Source organism: Varroa destructor, unplaced genomic scaffold (genome assembly GCF_002443255.2).
Source record: "Varroa destructor unplaced genomic scaffold, Vdes_3.0 BEIS01000002.1, whole genome shotgun sequence".
In the NCBI taxonomy this organism is placed as follows: Eukaryota; Metazoa; Arthropoda; class Arachnida; order Mesostigmata; family Varroidae; genus Varroa; species Varroa destructor.
This window is the reverse complement of record NW_019211455.1, coordinates 3782008-3805497: the sequence shown is the minus strand read 5'-3', so window position 1 is coordinate 3805497 and position 23490 is coordinate 3782008. Positions and strand designations below refer to the sequence as shown.

Below are 23490 nucleotides of genomic sequence, written 5' to 3'. Positions count from 1 at the left end.
TGCTATAGCGTACAATAAAAGCTATATGCAAGATTCTCAGTCAAGGAGGATACGAAGCAGACTGCCTACTACAAGATAATAAATAATAATCTCTGTGTTTCGGTATCATAGCTGCTAGGCATCCCATCAGACCCGGCCAATACGAAACATACAGTGTGTCCATGTCCGGGTTCGAACCTGGACCATAACATGTCTTTACCTAAGCTTGACAGGAAAATACGTAACTCATGGCGAAAATGAAATCCCCAAGCGGAACGAAAGGCGACGTTTAGCAAATTAATATCTGGCGGATGCGTTATTAAACTTATCTGGTTAGAATGGTTCTTTACGCTAGATCTGACGAAGCGTATAGGTCGACGTTAGAGGTTATGGGGATACTCTTCTGCGTTAAATCAATTCTTCCGAGGCGCGGTGTTTTTACTGCTACTAACACGTTGGCTTCTCATCGAGCTACACAGAAATAGTCATTTGAGATAGTTCATGCAGAACTCCGTATGGATGCCCTCTGTGAATTTCGAAATCGATCATATGCCAAAATGCAACGACAACTTCTCATGCAGTTCGAACTGAATGTAAGGTCCCCGACGTAGGCGTGCAGCCGCTTTTAAAACACTTTAGGAAACTACATGTGCAATGACAGGATATATTCTGAAGTCTCTTAAACCGTTTGGCCAAAAAAAGATATCGGATCTGTTCAAGAGAGTCTGATCAAAAAGCCAATTATTTCGATTCAATGTCTGGGCATGCACGCTTCCTGTCCGCTGCTGTGACCATGGAGCAGCACCCCGCAGAGCAGAAGCCCGCGCTCTGCGGTTTGCAGAAGCATCTCGTTATTATTCGCGTTGCGAACTCATGTAATCGACAGAAACTCAGTGATCGATTACCTCCTTTTTGGCTTATCCAGAAAAAACAGGTTTGCGCAAACGAGCCAGCAGTTGCCTAAAAGCAGGTAATGATAAAATAGATCGCTTAAAAAATGCTTCAATCTGTCATTCTTGATCCTTCGTGTGTCAGCTAAGGAAGTTTCTTAATAGACCTAATGTTTTGCGCCTGAAATAGAAGAACTTAGCTAGCATTAGAATTAAATCCAGCTCGATCGGTTATCTGTTTCGTCGAATACGGCTCATCGAAAACAATGCAGTACAAACGCAACGCATGGCATGCTTTAAAGCACGACCTTCAAATGATTAAGCCTTCAATTATAGGCTTATTATCAGTTATAGGCAGTTATGAGCCTTCAGAGTTAGGCTTCCGTTGTACAAGCTTCATCTGGCTTATAAAACGCTGTCGGTCCCTCAAAAAAATGTATCCAGTAGGTCCACCATATTTAAAGTCATTGATGGAGCAAGTCTTTGATTCAACATGCACGATTAAATAGATAATTCGCTTTGCTACATGACATGGTTAAAACCCCTTAGGATCCTGTCACCTTCGAAACGGATTGCTCACAACTGTGCACAAATAAAGATCAAACCTGTAGGAATGCCCAACAGCCCACCGAGGCGTTGGGAAACTGTTGAAAGGCTTCCTAAAGAAGGAGCATTTGCACAAAGGCAGTGACCTGTTTTATGGCTAAACAAACGTACGAAAGATATGGCAATCGACGTTCGAGTGCGGACTTTACCAAATATGCCCTGAGTTGGTCCGACACCCGAGTACAAATCACACACGATTTTCGAAACATATAAAGCAGCTCTGATCTAAGCTCTGATACCTGTTCTAAGTAGGTGACGTATAGTACGCTAGGTCGGGCGCTCTCTTTGCAGACAAATTTGAAATAAGAATGGATTGGCCCACACAGCTAATAATGCAAAAAAAAAGCCATTCATATAATAGGAAAAGGTTTTATTTGAGTTATTATTATATTATCATGTTTTTGAACGTAAGCAGCTTTAGGCACAGCAATTTGATTTTGACCACGGCTGTTGGTAAGTACAATTGTGTGCAGAAGTTATTTTTGGAGAAATGACAGCATCGCAAGGGTTACCTGCCAAGCAAGTTATTTTACAAAATAAACATATAGGAGTGACTGCATTATAATGTAATCATCCACTAATCTACGTTGAAGGATAGACTTTCAATAATATAATTACAATCTTTTTCGCCTGGAATACTTGGAAAACCTTCTTTTTTTCTATAGGGGAACCAATTTTCTATCCACATGCCATTAAACTGTAGCATAACTTGAAAAGTAAGTTATTTTTATCATAGAGATCATTTATTCACATAAGTTACACTATGTCATTCACATATATATCCTACCGAGTACAACCTTCTGCTGGCTCCTCGGAGTTGCCGCACGAGTTTTTTCGTAGCTAATACATACAGCTGATTCAGTATAGATACTAGAAAACAAACGACGCAGGCGTGGCATTGACATTTATTTGGTTTACTTTACCGTTGCTCCTTATTATTAACACGTAGTATTATTTTTATCCGAAAGCTAGTCGCTTTGGTTGTCGTTATGCTATATAATTCGAGACGAGTTGTTGTGCTTGGAATGCAAGACACAGATCTGTGCCAGTTGGGACGGACAAACCTTAAGGTTGTGTTGTCGGATGCAACAATGAACAGTAACATTGTCTCCCGCTTTTCTAATGTAGTGACCGAGCCTACAAACAGAATGACAATAGCCACACAACACGACAACTATCGATAAGAGCGTGCTTTACTTTCCGTTTGTGTTTCTGCCCAAACCCGCGCACCGAGAACAATCGTATGTTTCCTTCCTGATAGGCAAGGCCCCTACCGTGTGAACAGACTACCTTATCGGCTAATAATTACGCGTGTTGGAACCTACTGCTTGGTTTCGCAGGTCGTTCCCGATAGCTTTGCTCGTTGTTATTTTTTAACGGCTTTCAACAGAAGTTTTCAGCTCCGTCGTCGAAACGCCAGGCACTGTGCCTGTGTAACTACTCATCCTGAATATTCCTCTAGTCTCTCAAGCCCGTACAGCAGCCCGGGCCTACTTCTGCTGCTATCGTTGTTCGTTGTTACCAGTACAGCTATAGCTTTTGCTATTGTGGAGGGCACTCCGTAGGTGCAGAAAACGGGCTTGTCAATATCTGTCAGTGTCTATCAGTATCTCGTCTCCGCCATTGTATATCACACGGTATACGCTGCCCCAACCATCAAACTCCTTGCTCTCAAAGAGTTTCTCATTAGCACGCTGCTACTTCTTCCCGTTACTTTACACCGGGTGGAGCCTTCGCATTTACGCAAAGTCTCTACCGTACTACTCTGCCTTACCTGTTTTTCCTTTTCCAACATGATCGAATACAACAGGACTTACGTTGCTTTCGCTCTGTCTAACCTCATTGCGGGTTTTTTCCTTTCAATTACTTGTGCTGCTGTGCATCTCCGGTATCGCCGTAACGTTCTACAGCTCGAACCCTTTGAGCTACCGCAGACCGTACGACGATAATAGATCTCACTATAATAATAGATTATAATCTCACGTTATACGTATCGGTACCTTGTAACAAATGACTGCTGTACGTACTACGTACCGCATTCATTTTGTAGCAAATCGTCGGGTATAATTAATGTGGACGACGTCCCTACAATTGGGTTCTCGTCCTTAAAATGTTCGAGTTTTTTTGGTAGACGCTCATAACGTCTGGCAAAAACCCACATGGTTCATATCACAGATGACCACGAGGGTTAAGGTTATTTTCATCTGTAGTTTGGTCCACTGGTCTGGCTAATCAAACTCGCAAAGTCGTGACTTTTATGCGTTTCTGCTGCGGGCGCTTGCGTCAAACTTGCGTGTATCACAAGTATTTTTTCAGCACACTCATATATAGTAATACATAATATACTAACGTGACGTTGTCCTACATTCAGTTTAAGCCTGCTTTTGTAGTTAGCGGATATAAACATAACACTAAAAGAGTTATGGACTTAATTTGAACCAGCTATATGCACCAAATTAAATATGGGCCAAGCCAATTTATTAGTTCAACTAAATTTGTACTTCACAAAACGATAATTAGGGATGGAGAACATTGGCTGCTAGGAAAACATTGATCGAAAAATGTTTATTACTAGAGTTTTACGTTACTAAGATAGCACAACATCTATATATAGTACTAAATCAAAAATGTTCAAGACTCACTCTGATAGGAGAAATGACGTCCGTTATTGAGCCACTAGAGTGAAAAGGTCTTATAAATGGAGTTTTAAAAACCTATATAAACCACTCAATGAACAGTAAAATCGGCATAAATCTAATTCTACTTTCACTTCTTCGTGCTGTAGTTGCACAATATCATGAAAATCGGAAACTTCGGTTATTTCAAATTTCTTAACTAAAGCGACTTCTTCACAAATAAAACGTATTCTTAGTAACGTGAAACTATAATATGAGCTTATTCACAAAAAAAAAAAAAAAAAAAAACATTTTTATAGTCAGTGTTATGTAATGTCTATTATATTTAAGTGAGAGATCACCAAGAAACATTTCAGGCACTCTAACCGATGGAATCATTTTAGAAATTACTTAAGAATCATATAATAATATTTTTTTTTAAATCATATAATAATATTTTTTCCTGAATTATTTTCAGGAGCAGATTGTAGCAGTATTGTATGATCGCTTTTGAAATGGTTGGGTGACAAAATATATTTTTTGCCATCAGAATTTTCTCGACTATTGTATTGGTTTTCGGTTCCTTAATACGTGGCTATTAAATATATCGTTCGAGCCGTAAACGCGTGAGCAAGGTGCTAGGAGGTACTAGGTTAGATCATACATTTCTAGTCTGCCTTTTGTCCTTCCTTAGGACTGACAGAGTTTCGGGTGCCACACAGACTCACCTAGCAACACGAAGGAATTGAAGATCTCGTGCCAGACCAACGATTGCTTATTCCTGCTTTTCGACAGGATGATCGGACAAATTTTGAGCAGATTTCGTTCTCTGTGAATATTAATCCATGTATTAGGATTCAGGTCGGGTTATAGGCTCACAATTGCGCAATACTCACGCTATACTCCACGTTAAATAGTTACAATGAATTTGATTTAAAAAAGAGTTGACTTTTTTTTTACGTGAGCCTGCTAAGATACCACTGACGAATTATAATAGGTTGGAAACCTAAAAATTCATTAATTACTAAGGCCATTAAAACATTTAGATTCTTGCACAAGTTTGGTTACGTACTGTTCCAGCTATGACCAATAGTTTTGTATGCGAAACCAATTGCAATTTTAACCCTTTTTTTTTTTTTTTTTTTTGTTGAATACTTCACCAAACAAGATATTAACTCTACTAAATCACAGTCGAGACAAAATCGTAGGTGAAAAAAATTTAAAAAAATCAAATAGGCCGACTGAAATAAACTGGAGATAAAATTTGAAATCGTGCTATAGATTAGGATAGACCTTGTATTGTTATGGTATATAGTATATATGCGATGAGAAGGCGCTGGAAAATCGTGGCAATCACTCAAATAATAGGCTTGCCGAGCTCAAAGATAGCAATATCGACGAGCCAGTTCAACGTTACGATACTAATATCTTGCTTTACCGCACATATGTTTGACGCTTTTTTCGGCAAATTTTGACACTACTTTTCGATTTTTTGTTGCCCTCTGCAGTAACGGATGATGATCATCATAACGGTACCTCACTAAAAATGATTAATTAGGGGAAAGTGTAAAAAATCGAAGTGTGCGTTGCGACATGCCATCAAGTTGAAGGCAGGAAATGCTCAGAAGAACGCCTATTGTAGTTTATTAATAACAATCATTTGCAATACTTTTTAACCAGCCTTTATAATTAGTACGTTATTGGTAACTAAACTGTAACGTGGGCATGTCGAGATTCTATGTCGGAAGTTGACGTATTATTTTCATTTCCTTGCGTGCTACGTTCTAGATTATACCAGTTGTGTTATCGGGTCGGGACGAGCAGGTTATGAAGAAACTATGGATGCTGTAAAATCCTAACTATAGATAATTGTATTACTAAAATATGATGTCATCTTTATAATCACGATCGCAACACTGGTCATTGATTTACTCTGTCCTGGACTAAACGGTCCATAAAATTAGCCTTTATCACAAAGAAATGTTACTGTTTTTGCGCGTCGGTGTTTGCCGTGGGATTATATTAATTTTTTTAAATTTTATCTCGAATCTAATTACTAGGAAGACTCTCGTATGCTACTACAGTAAGCATCAGCTTCCTCGTTTACATTACTTGCTCGGTTTTGTTTAAAGCCGGACATTAAATCATCATATTATTAATAACATGATATTTTATTTAAAGAGACAATATATCGAAGAACTATCATTAAATTGAGATATTCTATTAGGCAAAATCTAGCTAAGGTCCATATTCAATATTTTTAATAGACCTACCTTGAAAGTTAATATGAAGACTTTCGCATTACGTTGTCCCACGTGGTCCTGCAAAACTCGAAGATCCCCGTCTGCTCCGTATATATATCGAGCTCAATCGGTATAAATTAGTCTGTACAAGCTGCGTCATTATATGAATATATTTATTCGAAGGTCAAGCCATTCGATGGTCTGTTTTCGTCCACGAACTCGCACTGATTCAAATACTGGTCTCAAAAAACTGTTTTCTTTTATTTTAATTGTTACAATCTCTCTCTAATTGTTCTCTTTTGAAAATGGACTTCTCAGAGGTACACAGTTACAGTACCTACTCGTTTTTATTCTAGGTTATTCAAGCACAACTCGCTTACATGACTTGCTTAGAAGGACACTATATCGAATAGATACGCGGAAAATCAAAACATTTCAGGGCGGCCGTTCTCCTGATATAGGAATCATCTCTAGGAGCTCGACGATATAGATGTATCTCCTTTGACATGTCGATACAATTCTTTAGTATATTATATCATCTACCGCGCAACAATTCTCAACAGTCGCCTATAAGCGGAAAGTATTATTGTCGATTTCACCTTTTGGCCTTAAACAGTCTATACAAAACAGATGATTGGACAATGTCCTTCGTCAATCGCGTTACATTTATACACGACATACCATTTTATATATATAACAGATGATTGAACGCAGTTGTATCAACTAGATTGTTTTTTTATCGAGTCCTTTAAGAGCAAAACAGACCCCTATGAGAACGACCAGCAACTATCGAAACGGGTTTTGTCTTTTTTGGAACGTCTATTGATTGAATAGATCAGTACTGAAGCGGGGTCCCTTCATCCCACAGGAAAATCAATGAGGAACTCATGGAGTGTCTTTCTATATCAAAGTTCGCTTATAGGTACTAAGTAGGCAGTCGTTCACTTCAACGCCAATCACTTGTTCGCATCTACTTTGTCGCATATATAATATTACCTTCTTTATCACCATACTTAAACAGAATGTCGATATCTTGTGGGTAACACGGCCTGTTCATGATCAATAGTCCATTCAAAAACTACTATTCCGTAAGGCAAACACTCATTTACTATGCATACACATACATTTTAGCTTCGACATTTGTCGACTGTTTCTAGATAGAATATTTTGAGAATTTCTTGATGGTACACGACATAAAACTGGGCGCTCTGCCATCTAGAGGGGAAAATCCTATGTTAGCTAAACAGTCGTTCGATCCATTGCCAACCCTGTCCTTTCATGGAGGCTTCGTTACCAGGGGGCGCAAATTCGCGGAAGTAAACGCAGAGTCTGTGAGTCTAATGCAACACTTAGCCGGCGTTGATGGTTTTGAACAGTTGAAATCGTTACGCTGGAACTAGGTGTGCGATTCACGGCGTTCGGCATAAACTAGGAGTCGCTCTAATTTTTTATGAACTGAATAAATTCTCTATAGGTATCAAATGCGGGAAACGGCGTAGCAAATATCCCCATGTGACTTCCCCATGGAACCTCACGTCTAATTCAGCCCAATATTATTTCGTATTAGTTTTTTAATCCACCATCTAATTGAGTTGAATGAAATTTTGCATTGGGAGTATTAAAAAGGCTTTGCGCTTTATCATCAAGGTTAAGTGACATCCTCTAACCCTTTTCGTTGCCAGCCACCGTTGCACTAACCATTGTAATAACCCCACTGAGTAAGAGTGTCGTAAATTTTAATTCCAAGCCGGACTAAAGAACATTAATAATGCTTTCAGCCTAACGTGTCAAGCGAACGTGCAACTTGACATTATCATACGACACAGATATTACTCAAATGTACATCCACGCCCCTCTTCCGTTCGGTTCTGTTGCTGCCGCCGCCTCTGCCATTGCGACAACTGCCATTTCTGTAACTGCACGATGTGGAACTCGTCCCGGGTAACGCCCAAATCGATTTACGACATTCAATTAGCGTCAGCTAGAGTCTCATCCACGTTAACTAATAATGTAATGCATGGTAAAAATCAACCTAGAAAATTGCGGAAATGCAGTGAATGTCCAACTGACGAAGGACAGCTTCGCACGCATCTGTGTCTGTCTCTGTCTGACCCGTGTCCTTATGTGCTCCTTCTTCGTCATTACAGCATCGGAAAGAAGCAGGTGTAGTAGCAGTGACAGGGGCAGCATAACGATAAGAGCATCGTTGACACGGCCCATAATCTGCCGATCATTCAACCATTATTTGCGAGTGAACGTAAGCTCTATGGGACCATTTTTTTTGTCAACGTGTTTGCTATACGTACAACGGGCGTCCAGTGTCGTTTGCATGCCCGTATCCGCTCTACGCTGGCCTACGCGGGCTCCATCAGAAGCCAGATCAGCACTGGCCGTGGACTAGCAACTAAGCAAAAAAATCGAAGACAGAGCGCATTCCTCGAGGAATGTAGCGCCGTTTTCAGACATAGAATAAATACGTTGAGCTCCGTTGTGATTACGGTCGCCAAAATTCGGATTGCCGAAGAGGTACACCTACGGGCAGCCGCAGCTAGCTGCTGTGCCATTCTCGTCTTTCCTGACCAGCCCACGCAGGACACCCTTGTATTTTGATTCCCTCAATTGTTGTCGAAATCAAATGGGCCTCGCCTACGAACCCCCTTCATGAAAACGTCCGCTACACACTGAAGCTGCAGATTATTAAACGCGAATTTTTATCTATATCAAACTAATGCAATGATCACGAAACAGAGTCACTGAGCGGCAAACTTTTCGTAAAGGGTTATAGCAAATCAAAACGATGGCCGTGCGGAAACCCAAATACTGAGCCAGAATCATACGATCGAATTGATGATACTGCTTGGAATTCAATGAGCTACAACGGAGTATAACAAAGTGCACTGTGTGTACAGTTCTACTGAAGCAGTGTACATATCGAATAAGCAATAAGGTTTGTCTGGTCGGTAAGCAATACTGGGCTATGATGAAATAAATACCAAATATAAAATACTCGATTTAGCAATCTGTATATTAGCTAGTAATGAAGAGAATTATTTTCAACTTTGTTAACGACGTAATTTATTATTAAAACAAAAAAGTAGATGTTTTACGCTTCTTGGCTGGACGCTAGAAGAAGACGAAAGAAAAAAAAAAGTCAAATTGATGGGCCAGAAGTGGAAGCGATTCGTTTCGCCTGTTTTCGTGCCCTTACCGCAGTTGATCGGTGCAATCCTGTCCTTAGCTGAGGCAGTTTGCTCCAGCTATATTAGACAGTTGTATCGAAAGTGCACAAAGGACTTGAACACTCACCTACGAGTGGATGATGAATCGTATTGAGTAAAGGCAATATCTTTTCAAAGCCGGAAAGGTAACGCTCGTCTCGCAAGCACATGAGGAGACCGACACTGAAAATTGACCTCGTTGAATTCAGTAAGCGAAGTTGCCGTTTTATTTTAGTTCCTTAGAACTCGGACACGCTTGCAGTTATGGTGGTCGTGAGTAACCAGTTATATCTAAACGACGTAAGACCAAACAATGTCAGATTTAGAAGCAGATATGCAGATCAGTTTCAAATAGGCAAAGCTTTCTAGGAAACCAAGAGTCATATATATATATATATATATATATATATATATATATATATATATATAGAAGTGAAATAAAATCGAAATCTTTCACAAGTGCTAGAAATGTCATTTCTGACGGTCTTGTTTCGTCAATATAATTATCATTCCTTGACACTGCAACCCCGATTCGGGACCTAGATAGATAGTTTCATATGTTCCTTATGCGAATGTTTTCTTAATAAGTAAGCGAACCTTATGGGACTCTTGCTCAATGGCGTTAGAATGCCGTGCTATTTATATATATTTTTTAAGTGAATAAACAATTGTAAAAAGCAGTTGCAAAAATCAGAGCCAGTTGATTATAATGGCCTGAAACTGACCACTCAACTTACGTATCATAAAAACTTACAATTATAGGTAACAAACCGTAACTAAACGTCCTAACATTCAGTATACCTCGTCTGTCCGTATTCAACTCTGTTAAGCATTTTTCTTTTCATATCTTTTATCTTGCCAGTTACCTACGGTTTGCTGTTCTTTTTGATTGTTTAATTTGTATCTATGAACAGGTTCGTTCGTTCGGTGACGAAGAAGCGGTAAATTAATTGGCTCGTTCTCTCGTTTTATGGATAATCAAAACCTGAACCGAAATACGATCCAAATGCCGAATTCGTTGATGTCGATTGGATTGTCCTGATTATAGAACGTTTATTTAACCGCATAATAGTGCCTCACTAGGATCACGCGTATACAATGCTCGACGTGAAATTAGAGCCAGCTTTTTTGGGGGCTGCTTTGTTTTGAAATTTTAGGTGTTGTCTGCTCCATTTTCATCGATTAGAGGGTCCTATCAAATATTTCGAAATTAGCACACGGTTACTGTGGCTCAGTATCGCTCCCTACGGACGCGCTTCAGAACAAATTGAATCGTGTTTAGGCCAAAAGAATTTCAGCCAAGCATCATAAGCCATGGCAGACGAAAACAAACAAGCAGAATAATTTGAGCTGAGTAATGAAGGTGTATTGTTACGACGATCAATGCGAAATTCAAAACGAAAGTTGTTTTTTACGCGTTACCAAGCCATTGAGCTGCTCGAAAAAGGCGCCAAGCCTCCCCAGTATTATAGGTTGATTCGATTACGTTCACGCGTTTCGGCAATACTACAAAGTTAAATTTAGAGATTAAAGTGTAACACAGAATAGAAGACACTCTATTTCTAGCTACGTTATTTACGTAACATAGCACAAAGTAATTATTTTGTAGATTCCTTATGCACACTGATTGTATCAAAATGATATAGCGGATTGATTTCATGTTCGTCTGCTAACTTGCGTGCTGCCAGATACGTATAATTGGACTATTCTCAGAGTGCTTCAATAATGTGTAGGTAGGGTTTCTTAGCAGCCATTTCAATATAGCGATGCGAATCTTAATGTTTATTAATGTCTCTCCTGTGGGAACTAACTAGCAGGTTGCCGGAAGACATTCGTTTCGTTGTAACTTGATAAGAATTACTTTGTTTTCACTAAGGGCAGTAACTGTATCGGCTTATGGCTGGGACCGCTACAAAAACTAACCAGTTCTCAATAGACTTCAAAGTTTTTATTCACTAAAGTTTACTAGAATAGTGGGGAATGGTATTTTCAAGACGCTGTGTATTTTTAGAGTGATGAAATAAAGCAATGTCCGTTAAGTTTAATCAAGGGACAGTGCCTCCTAATCAGTTTCCAACAGCGCCTTTTCTAGATGCTAGAAAAATACATTAAAGCTGATAAAATTCATATCGCACCAATCTACGCTAGCCATCAAAAAAGCCTAACCTAAAAATGACAGAAAATCTCAAAGGGCATTCCAATCACCGTGGCGAAACCTACTGAGGCACATATAACCGCCTGGAACACATAAAGAAAAGTGAAATCAGCTCATTGTATAATTGACTTCCTAACTGCTTACTTAAGCAGTTGAAGCACGTCTTACAAAATATGTACTGTGTGCTTCATTAAGTGTTTTCAATTTCGTACCAGAAATTGGCTAACAATTTTACCGACATGCCCAGACCTCACTTAAATCCATATTTAAGAATTGTGTAACTAGGCTATAGCGCTAGAAAGTGTGACAAAAGGAAGTCGTCGTACTGAAACCCTTGCTGTGTCTCAATAGTTAATTAATCACGATCAACTCGATTGAATGCATACGCTGTTGGTGTCAGCTTAGGAATTGTAACAAAAATATACCAAATATATGTATACGTCCTTCACCGCTTTCTATTGTTTATCCAGCCAAGTTTACTTTTCGGAGCTGAATATTTCATCTAAATAATCACTTGAAGCGATAACAAAATAGCTGCAAATAAATTAATACAATAAACTTCGAAGTTTAGTTAACCGTTAAAATTGTAACGCAGTATTATCTATCCTAATCTAAAAAATTCCGAACGTTTAACTTCATTTTTATATTTCCTGTTTACTACCCTTAGAAGCTGATACAAAATACATGGCTTGTAATTATGCTTTTCGCAAACGATTGCTCCTTCCTGGCCACCTGGGCTATGATAACGGATAGAGGGCACACATGTACTATCGACGGTGTGTACGTCACATGTAAACACCAACTCTCTTCGGGGTTTTGTAAATCAAAGCTATAAGCAACCAACAGAGACCTACATGAGCAATTTGACACAATGGCAAACCAACAAGTCCGATAAAATATGGTATGTCAGTGGCGATAAAAACAGAATACGCGACACTATTCTCGTGCCGGATCTGGCGGTTATTCGCCTTGGCCTCATCGATCGGTTCTAGCGAGTTAGGGGTCCTTCAGGGGTACCAACGAACCTCTCGTGACAGCTTTGTAGAAAGTAGTGACTGGGCTATGCCCTAGCGTTGATGGGTACCCATATGAGGATTCGACCAGAACCTTGTCGCCAGTATGTTTCCGGTACGCTATCAAAGTGCTTCGCAGTCGTTAACACTGATCTTAGCTAACCTTAAGAGCTCTTTTACTTATAAACGACTATGTACCGAGAGATAGCGCCATTACCACGTTGCACAGGTAGAATAGACAACTTCTACATGATTATAATTACGTAGCGATATCAATAAACGATCTATCCCACTGCTAATCAGGATTCCTGACAGGCTATCTGACCGAATTGCTATGGAAACCAAAGGTTAGTGCGTCATCATTCCTGAAAGACTGCAGAATATGAACTACCCATAGATGATAAACATAGATTACTCCCAAACAATGATGTCTATCATGTAGACGTACTGCGAGAACATATTATAGGTAACATTAGGAATTGTTAGTACAGAGCTTTTGCACTTTTGAAAGTCGTGTTTGTCTTTTAATGCATAGTAACAGAATTATGGGCAGAAACTAATGGCTGTCAAAATATTCTAGTTTAGTTAAACCTAAATCTAGTTTGTCTATGCTTTTTTATCGGTTGACTTTTAACTGTCATCGTTAGGTTCGCTTAATTGGCGACGTATATAATTGTACAGGGCTCCGATCTGTAGTATGAGTTCGAGAGATTAACCCCAGTCACACATTGTAACCTAAAGAGATACGATGATGATCTGTAAGGATATATTTTAAGGATAAGATGCACCAAATTTAAGATGTCTAAATGTAACATTAAGCAGAGTCGTATGGTACTAGACGATCGCAACGTAACCCAGTTCATAAATTAATCCATGAGCTCATAAGTTGCTATTATTTTGCCAGCAGAGAAGTAAGCGAAAGATCCTGTTCAAATTCAATTATAGGTTGCAGGATATTTACTAGCACAATTTGTTATGTTGGTAAATAGAAGGATGCAGTGCTAACAGCCGGCAAAAAAGTTTGACCAACGTTTCGGCAAGCTTTATTGAATCAAATTGATGATGCCTGAATTCTAGCAAAATGTCTCCCTGGGTTTTTGCTAATACGACATTCAAGTTACCTCTCCTCGAACATTACATAGTACGCTGTTTTTTTTTTTTTATCTGAAACCTCTTCTTTCTGATTTCTGCTAACTAACTCTATTCATAATGATTTGTAACGTTGACTATATTCTGACTCAATCCTACAACTCAGATAAAGGCCGAGTGTTACTTTATGTTTTCTCTTTTGTTTATTTTTTCAATAATTTGCGTTGTCCTAATAGCATCCTTAATAGTTATTATAACATCGTAAGCGGGAAAAATCTGTCGAGTCTTTATGCATAATTGCGTCTAGAGAAATACGATGATCACATTTAGTTTTCACATGGCTATATACTACTTTTAGGCGACCCCAAGTTCACCATATGCATATGGTGCAAAATATGCCATATTATTCTGGAAATATCCATCCATTTCCATACTCTGTTTAGAGATACGCTTTGTTAATTCTGAGATACCTATACTATTTTCGATTTAGCTATTCTTTTTTGGAATAAATACGCCAGACCGAATAGCAGACAAACATACATATATTTGTCTTGCACGACCTAACATCTTTTGCTTGCAAAATTAGCACTTTTTTTAGCAGCGATCAAAGTCTCTGACGGGGTGGAGATTGGACAATAAGGATTTCTGCATATTTCGTCTCACTGTGTTTAGCGTATTCTTCAATTTATTGTTAGCTTGCTTCTAGTAGTTTCCGCTTCCCTACGACATATGAAAGACAAAAAAGAAAGAAAATATTCAGTGAAGTGCATTTCTGTTTTAGTCCCATCAGTGAATTTACCTTTCTTGTATCAGTACCGTTCTAGAATTAAGATATGCTAGCTTCTTTACCAGTCTAAATTGTTCCGTAATTAGACATAGTTTCTCAAGATTTGTTGCAAAAGGCATGTATTGGTTAACACCTTGATGCTTACTTCATTGTGTCATAATACCTATATAATCTTCAGCACTTCGATTTCGTTTAAATAGCTACACGACCTGCTGTAATTCCATGGGCTTTTTCATGTTGCGTGTACTTCGTTGCTTCCTGAATAATGCGCATTGTACTTGCTGTTCCGATCTTAGTTCTCTCGAACCATTGTATTGTTATGTGGATTCCTATGCTCAATCTGGTAATCGAAATCATTCATTTGACACAGCCTGTATGGAAAATTAAAAAAAAAAAGATTCCTGTGCCAGCCTTCTTTGTAGGCGAACTTTGATACAGCAGGTTGAATTGCATTACGGAATGGGTTCAACTATCATCCATACAAGTTATGATTTTTCAGAGTATTCGCGGTCACTACACGTATGTGTCGAGCAGACCTACGTTTCTCCAAGCCGAGAATATACCTTTCTCACATATACATATAAATAGTAGGAATTAGCTAACGTGAATATGTAGTTCTGTTGTTTTCGAGTCAGCTGTTTCCGTGAAGGCCATTTGGGGCAAGTTTGTTGCATTTATTTAACCTATACTAAATTAATGCATCTACGTTTGCGTGTTCTGAGCATAAGTCTAATGCATTTTAAACGACTTCTAACAACAGAAAAAGCTTCCATAATGAAATGTCCTACCGTTATAGGATAAAGCACTGACGGGTAATCGTTCGCGTGATATGGATCTGTAAACGAGGCCCGAAATTTTGTAACAATGACGAAACTCTCTTTATCAAGACATTCCTATGAAATTGAGGCCATAATACCTACATTAATGTACTTGTTACCAAGGGACTTTAAAACTGGTCGCCGTATAAGCCAACAGCATATCTCTTAATGCAAGATATTCTCTTGATTGCACGAGTGGTGGGCAGATAAGAAGGTAGCCTAAAGCGAGGACCACAGGCCACGACAAGGGAAAACGCGCCTAGATTCATCCAGTTCATATTTGGTTAGCTCATATTCATTGCAGATCGAAAAGCAGCGATCTACTAGAACCCCTTTGTTCTATTCATATCATTGTGTGTTCCCACACGTTCTCTGTACCGTCTGATGCTGATACGCCTGTCTACACATCGTTTCAAGAGATGAAGGTCGAGAGCTTCCCGAGTCAAGTACACCTTAAGTGAAGCCTCCCAGATAAGAGTCTCTAAAATTCTATACCATACAGAGCGACAGCTTGGCGAACACTCACATTCCAATAACATTTCCAATCAATCTACTTTAAAACTTCAGTCTGTTTATTTGTTTATTTCTTTGTTTGTTCCACCCAAGTCCACCCCTCAGGATGATCAAATCGCGTTGATTTTTGGCGGATTGCTAGATTACTATACATATTTCGTATAGAATAGCTGCGGATACTTGAAACCGAGTGAATGAGTACGTTTCCCTTGGGACAATTTGTTTTTCATTGCATAGACCGTGATGTCAATTTGGGTAAATCGGTCATTATTTGCGGTTTTCGCTCTTTTTCGGCGATTTTTTTTTGCAATATTCCCCAATGCATGTGTGTGATAACATTGTAAAGGCTGAGGTAAACCATCTTTTGGTGGAGTTCTCTTTGAGAAATTTTTTATTGACAGAAAGGCAGTCGAATATTTACACGGAGGGCTATATAGAGGGCTTATTTTTGGTACCAGTGGAAACTTTCGCTGAGCTGTATCAAAATCCAGTGCACGTCTCTATATCCAAATCTTAATTTTCGGCTTGAAAATGCCTTCTGAAAAGCAAAAACTTGACATAGCGTTCTATGTAATTTTTTGTCTCGATGCGAGTGGCCTGACTGAAAATGCGATTCAAATTACTATACCCACAATGGGTATTTCGGTGTGAAAATGGTCTGACGCGCATCAAGAGCTTTACTTCGCCTAAGTATTAGTGGAACGAAAATAAGCCTCGAACTACTTTTAAGTTTTTTTTTCGAGCAAACTTCTAACAAGAGTCATTCGAAAAGTTATAGCGTATGATTTAACGAATATTTTTGGTAAACAATTTATGAAAATATTCTCTAAAAAAATTTTTGGAGAATACCAAAAAATCGAAAACATCCTTTTCAACGCGAAGTACCTCTTTGTTGATGCTACTGACTGATATGAACCAATCGATTTCAAGTATTCGAAGTGAAAAGAGCCAAAAACCGAGTGTAGTAGCTTCTTTACTCACATGATACTGGGATAAAGTTTTTTCACATGGAAGCCTATGTAGAGGGGATATAATCTGGTACCAACAAAAGCTATTGATAAGTTGTTATGCCGTATACGTTGATATACGTAAATTTCAGATTTCGGGTCGAAACTGCCGTTTGGTAAATGAAAACTGGGACGCTGTTCAACATAAGAGGGAGTTTTCTTAACTCTAATCGATGAGCTGAATAGAAATAGGATATCAATACGTGTATTTAAAACTGATATTTTGAAGTGAAAATTGCCAAAACCCTATTGGTCGTGTTGGTTTGTCCATTGTTACATTGGGGTGAAAATGCGTTTCGAGCGATCTTCAAGCGAATTTCGAAAAAATGTCAATCGGAAAATAAAAAATGGCAAATTGATTTTCGTGAAAAAAACCTTTAATTCGTTTTCGGTGATAAATGCTTAAGACTTAAAGAATACTCCTAAATTATTACTATGGAAAAATTTACAAAAATGCGAAGTCTTTACGTCTTTAGGACGTATTAGGAACAGGATCAATACAACAAACGAAACATATCTATCAAATATATATATATATATATAGTAGAACATACGTAATAAAAAACCCTCGAGTCTAAGTGACGTACCGGAAACAGAATGAATGGCTCAGCTGACTCCATTAATCGAATAAGTTTAGTAAGAGTCGGCTCGATTGATTCACGTACGTTCCTAATGGTCGATCATCTCGAAAACAGAGCCAACCAGCCAACACTAGAAAAACCCGTAAGTACATTGTCGAAATGATCCAAAAGCCAGTATATCAAGAGCAAGACAAATATAAAGTTTGGTAAGTTCCTTGGCGAATATATTGAAAACGCTACAAAAAGAGCTATAGAAAGGCCACAAGTAGGATCATTGCGATGGGATAACTGCTAATGTCTACTCCAATATATACTTCGCTAGCCTAGGCGAACGAGTCAGGTTAGATAAATTAATCATCTACGCAAGACAAAAAGGCCGAAACCCGCAGTAACCTAACCCACATTCTATCTTATTACTCAAGGTATAGATCCGCGGGTTTATCTGATCAAAAAGTGACCTCCAGGTGGCAAAGGTCGGACTGACCTCTCGTGGGTCGCTAGAGTTCACTCCTAAGAAGGTCTGTATGGAAGATGAAGTCGACTAGACGAGCACTATTACCTCTAGAGAATGAAGCTGGTTCTTCCCATAAAAAAACATGATAATTTGGTTGGTTTCAAACCGAGGCTAGCAACCCTTCCTTAGTCGCCATGTGTAAAACGATCCGGTATCACCGTTTACAATCACCCGGGCGGCCACCAGCATCGTTCGCACCGATATAGAATTAAATATAGAAATGTATATGTTGTTGCGTGAACAAGCTGCGCGCAACGCGTATTGCATGAAAAACTTTGTTTAAGTTATATTATGCAAGAGGCTATTAGGTAAAAATTATTTATATAAGTCGATATTGTTATAAATATGATTAGCTGTTTGCCTCTACTTTAGTCTGCGATAGTCTGCGAATCAACACATTTTATTTTACAGGCAAAATAAAATGTTTTTAATAGCAAAAAAAGGCGCCAGCCGAAGTTCTGGGAACTCTAGTGGGGACGCTCTAATGTCATAACTGTATGGCCGTTACCGCAGTCTAATATTGTTTCAGTTCCTATGTAGCCATAGGTTTAAAATACGTTTTGAGCTACTTCCGGCTTTTTTGAGCTAATTTCTAGTAAATATCGATTGAGACATTGAAGCGGTTAATGTGTAATTAATTTTCGTGAAAATCCTAAATCGTTCTGACAACACAATTTTAAAATGCTGAAAAAGTTATTGGGAAAAAAATAAAAAATAATCTTTAAGCTTTGGATACGTTTGAGGAAGAGAACAAATATGCCAGCTGAGACAGAACAAATGCGTAAGTTCTTATTCAAAAAAACGCTGAAGATTATAAAAAGAGCTTTTAAGCTTTAGTGACGTTTCAGGAATGGAGTATATACACTGATTAAAACATATAAAATCATTATTAAATTTTTATTATATTTTCATTTAGCTCAATAAGTGCAATTACTTACGTTAATAAGAAGAGACAAAAAACCCTCAAGTCACGGTGACCTCCCGAAGGCAGAATACACGCACCATGGGAAATATCGACGCAAGTAAATGTTTGTATACACATAAAATATGTAAAACTGTTTATTATAAAAAAAAAAAAAAGAAATTATAAAAATCCTTGCCCCTAGGTGAGGTTCCGACAACACAGCCAATCTTCATTCGCTAGAGTATGTACGAATATTTCTTATAAATAAATTATCTCAAAAAATGTTCGAGTTTTGGTGCCATTTCAGAAACAAAATCCATAGGAGAGTCGACTCTACAAACTCTACCAAAGATCACTCGAAGGCTATTCGATTTGCACACGTTTTTTAAAGGCTTGGCCGATCCTATTTACGTGCGTCCCGGAAACAGATCAAATAAGTTAGCACAGAAAAAGCGCTGTAATCGAATAATAGACGTGTACTAAAAGCTAACATACCACTAGCGAGACAAATCTAAAGTTAGCTCAGTCCCTTGACGAGGCTGATAGAGTAACTGCAAAAGGATGATCGGTGAACTGACGCAGGGTAATTGCGATGGGAAGACTACTAATATGTATTCGACTTATAATTCTTATTAGTCTAGGTAAAGGAATCAGCTCAGAATTAGATAAATTAGGTAATGGCAAAACAGGCCCGCGCACACGGCTATTTTCCGCTAAAACCCATTTTATAAACGATGCAATGTACAGAAAACACAGCGGTTATTAGCTCTAATTAATGTCACGCTATAAAAAAATTACTGCTGATATTATCGGACGTTAAATAAATACAGATGTAATACCAAAACATGTGTTCTACACACCCATGGTTCGGTAATGCAATATTTATGTATTTGCGTTGTAGCACGATGTATAGTAAAGAACTTTAATCGTTTAATCAATGCAAATGTTTAAGTTTAAATCAAACGCAGTTTTATGGAGAAAAACATCATTAAAGAGAATATTCTCTTGCACTAATCTTATAATGTAAAATATATCGCATGTGCTTCGCATTGATTCTCAGAAAATTTTACTTATACTAGTTTTTATTGATAGCAACTTAAAAATTGTTTTTTTTTTTAATTAAGTTCACTCTCGCACAATTTATTGCAAGATTCCAAATATTGTGGTAGGGTCATTAATTGATAACTTAAGCACATGTGAATATTAAATATTATATATCGATTACCTCACAATTGAGCTGTAAGTTTCTGTCGGACTACCTCAACACGTTCGTATTTAAATGCAACCCCAGTCTTTCAGCTTTCAGGCCATACAGTATATGTATATATATATGTATATATATATTGTTAATTTTATACAGCCTAGTGGTGCACGCATATAGCGCTTCACTAAAAGAAAACTGTAGTCGTTTAACGACTGCGACGTATGGTATTCTATTTTAAGACCGAGCTAAAGCAGCGTTTTGTGGGTCTTACTGATTTATGAAAGTCCCTATTGTTACCCGAAAGCAACCCATATCTAGAGTTTTAAATGTTGTATTGAGCCATTTTTTTTCAGTTACCGCGATTTTACCAAGATCCATGTTTTTTTTTTTAATTTTGCCTAGAGTTACCAAGAGGTACCTATCATAAAACCTCGTTGACTAATTTGAGAAACTCATTGTGAGTATTATATGACAACAACTCGTTAATTATGACTTACTATAGTTTTATATAAGCTGGTATTTAATACCCTGATTTAGAGGTAAATATAAGCCAGCATTCAAGGGTCTTCTTATTACAATAAATAATAATTTCTTTAATCAGATTTCTTGAAACTGTTCTTCGCTGTTAAGCTGAGGCAACCCAAAACATAAGAATAAGTTCGAGGTTAAATAGAGAAATTAGAACTAGAAATTCGAGACCAATATACACCCTTGAAAAGAAATTTAGCGAGAGCAGGTTTACCGAAAAAAAAAATATATATATACGTATATATATATATATATATAACAAAAGCTGTACCAAAGTTACTTCGCTGCAGCCCATTACAACACTATAGGTACCACTACTGGCCAATTCACTCTTTGCAAAGTTTTGTGTGAATAATTCTACATTTAAACGTTATTACACCACCATTGAAACGCCATCTAAAATTTTAAGAAACTGTAACTTTTTAAATGATCGGTCATTTTCACCGAGTACAATAGGAATGGGTCCTTATGTAAAACATGTGCTCGTGTCCGTGTCATCCAAAATGTGTTTCTTTTAATATATTTCTCCTTTTCATACAAGCACCTAATATATCAACCCAATGCGTCGTTTCTAAATAATTATTATCCTTTTAAGCTATGCAATAGGCGATTTTTTTTATGTCCGGTCAAAGCGTTCCTTGAACTTGTGGGCTGGTAAACTGAATTAGTTAGTTTGTTACCATTAAGCGATTTCTTCGCTTTGCAATTTATGGCAGTTTCGTCTTTTTGCAATGGCTTATTAATAATTTATGCTACATTTACACCGGCTTAAACATACCTAAACTGGTTCCACTTAACGATGGAGGTTAACCTACTGTAAATATCTTAAATAAAATCGAATTTATTTTTGAAATTTAAATTTTCTAAGTACGCTTTTAGGTTACGTAATTTATAGCACAGATGACGACGGGTTAGTTCGTTTAACTATGGCGTTTTGTGAACTTTGTTCAGAACAAATAGATCATGGGAGACGAGTCGAAAAGAATAGTCAACTTTGAAGTTCTTAAAAAGTGCTGAGAGTGCGGTAAAATTGTACAAGCAATATTAGTCAATATATAATTAGTTCCAGTACCCTAGTGCGCGCCGAATCTTTCATTGATGTCTCGCGATTCGAGAAAAGAACAAAGAATATGCGGTGGGCGATGGATATCCAAATACAATTGAGTTTTTATAGCGTCTCTAACACCAACACAATCATTAACCGCTAAGGTGATGTGAATTATTTTAGAAACCTCATTTATTCAAATGTTTACGTCTTTGTACTTTTTGCGGTACTACCGTTAGATAATTAGCATGCTAATCCTAAAGCCTAACAAAATGGGCTTACTATTGGTCTTCCTGTTTAACAAAAGTTTCTATCCAGTCTATACTTTTAGTCATATTTCACTCAGAAGAACCAATACTTGTGTTTCAAATAAAACACATTAGGCAAGGAAGAATATGCTCATCATATGATCATAAGCATAAAGTAAAGCGGACGAAACGAATGCTTGAAAAATATGAGACACGCATAATTCGCGGTAACCTACTTCTACGTATTTGAAACATATTTGAAAAAAGTTTACTATTTATTTTATTCTATTGAGCAACACATACAAGCTGATTTGAATCAAAATGTATGTTCCCATGAGCTAAGGCACCAATACTAATCATCATACTTCTAGTCACCTCTTTAGTCCAATAAAAAAGACCAATGAAACACCTTAAAACCCCATATACAAGTATAAAACCAATAATAATCAGAATATTGAAAACCTTAAAATCCTTTCATTTGCCAGGCGTAGGTAGAGTTGGTCGTGTATGATGGAGCCCTCGTGACTTTTTTAACTTAAAAAGATAATGGTACCATTAGTTGAGACAACACAGGCGGTTATGTAAGACAGAGGTATGATATATGTATAACTATTCGCTACCACGAAAGTCAAATGGTGACTGCTACTTGAATTGTGTCAAATCGTAATTTTGTATATATAGATATTTGTCATGATTTAACGGATATGAGCTCCTAAGAAAAAGATTCGTATCTGTTTATAGTGGGTAAGACCAGCCCGAAGGGTGTACATGGCTGGCATAGGTATTGTTGTTGTGAACCGCCCATTAAGGAAAAATGAGCTTGCTTAGCAACGGAAATATCACATGACATGGAAATTGAGAGCCTTGCCTACGTCCAGTCTGTGAAAGACCCCATATTGGATCGCACAAAGCCAATATCAGCCCCCGCACAAACCCATTGACCTAAGCGACTGGATCCTGCCCAAGCTTATGTTGATAACTAGTCAACAGACTTTGTTAACTCTCGATATGGTTTTTGGGTCCATAGATGCGGAAAATCGACCACCCTTATTAGACTATTATATATCCTTTAATTTACTGAAGCGACTGAAAAATACTCAATCATCATTAAATATAGATACACATCATAAAATATTGCGTTTGCTTGTGACCGACCGCTACCCATCATCTAAGGTCTCATCATAACTGCTGCAAGTATCAGCAGTTTATCAGCGTTAAGCTATTAATCTGTAGGTAATTATGGCTAAAAATGTCAGGGAACACAGATTCAAGTCTTCTTTCAATTGAAAACCGCACACTTTACGCAATACAGTAAAACAGCATAATCGCACATGCTTTCTGGTGTAAGTGTGTATATATATGCATGTGATTTTTTTTCCCAGGTAAGTTGGGAAAGACAAAATCTTAAATGGCATTCCCAGCTATCTGTAAGCTTTACCACAAAAATATTCTATCGAAACCTGTTAAGTTTTTGGGCGGCAATATTTGCCGCTATCACAAGTAGTTTTAACACTTACGTTAACTTGATAGCCG

The 23490-nt window shown here is 37.9% G+C and overlaps 1 long non-coding RNA gene across 1 annotated transcript; it reads right to left on the bottom strand.

Annotated features, from left to right (window-relative positions):
- Positions 1 to 1830: 1830 nt before the first annotated feature.
- LOC111244923 (uncharacterized) lies at positions 1831 to 6986 on the bottom strand. Its single transcript, XR_002671117.2, has 3 exons — positions 6364 to 6986; positions 4819 to 4919; positions 1831 to 1987 (listed from the first exon to the last, which is right to left on the bottom strand). It is a non-coding gene; the product is annotated as an uncharacterized LOC111244923 (long non-coding RNA).
- Between the last annotated feature and the right edge of the window lie 16504 nt (positions 6987 to 23490).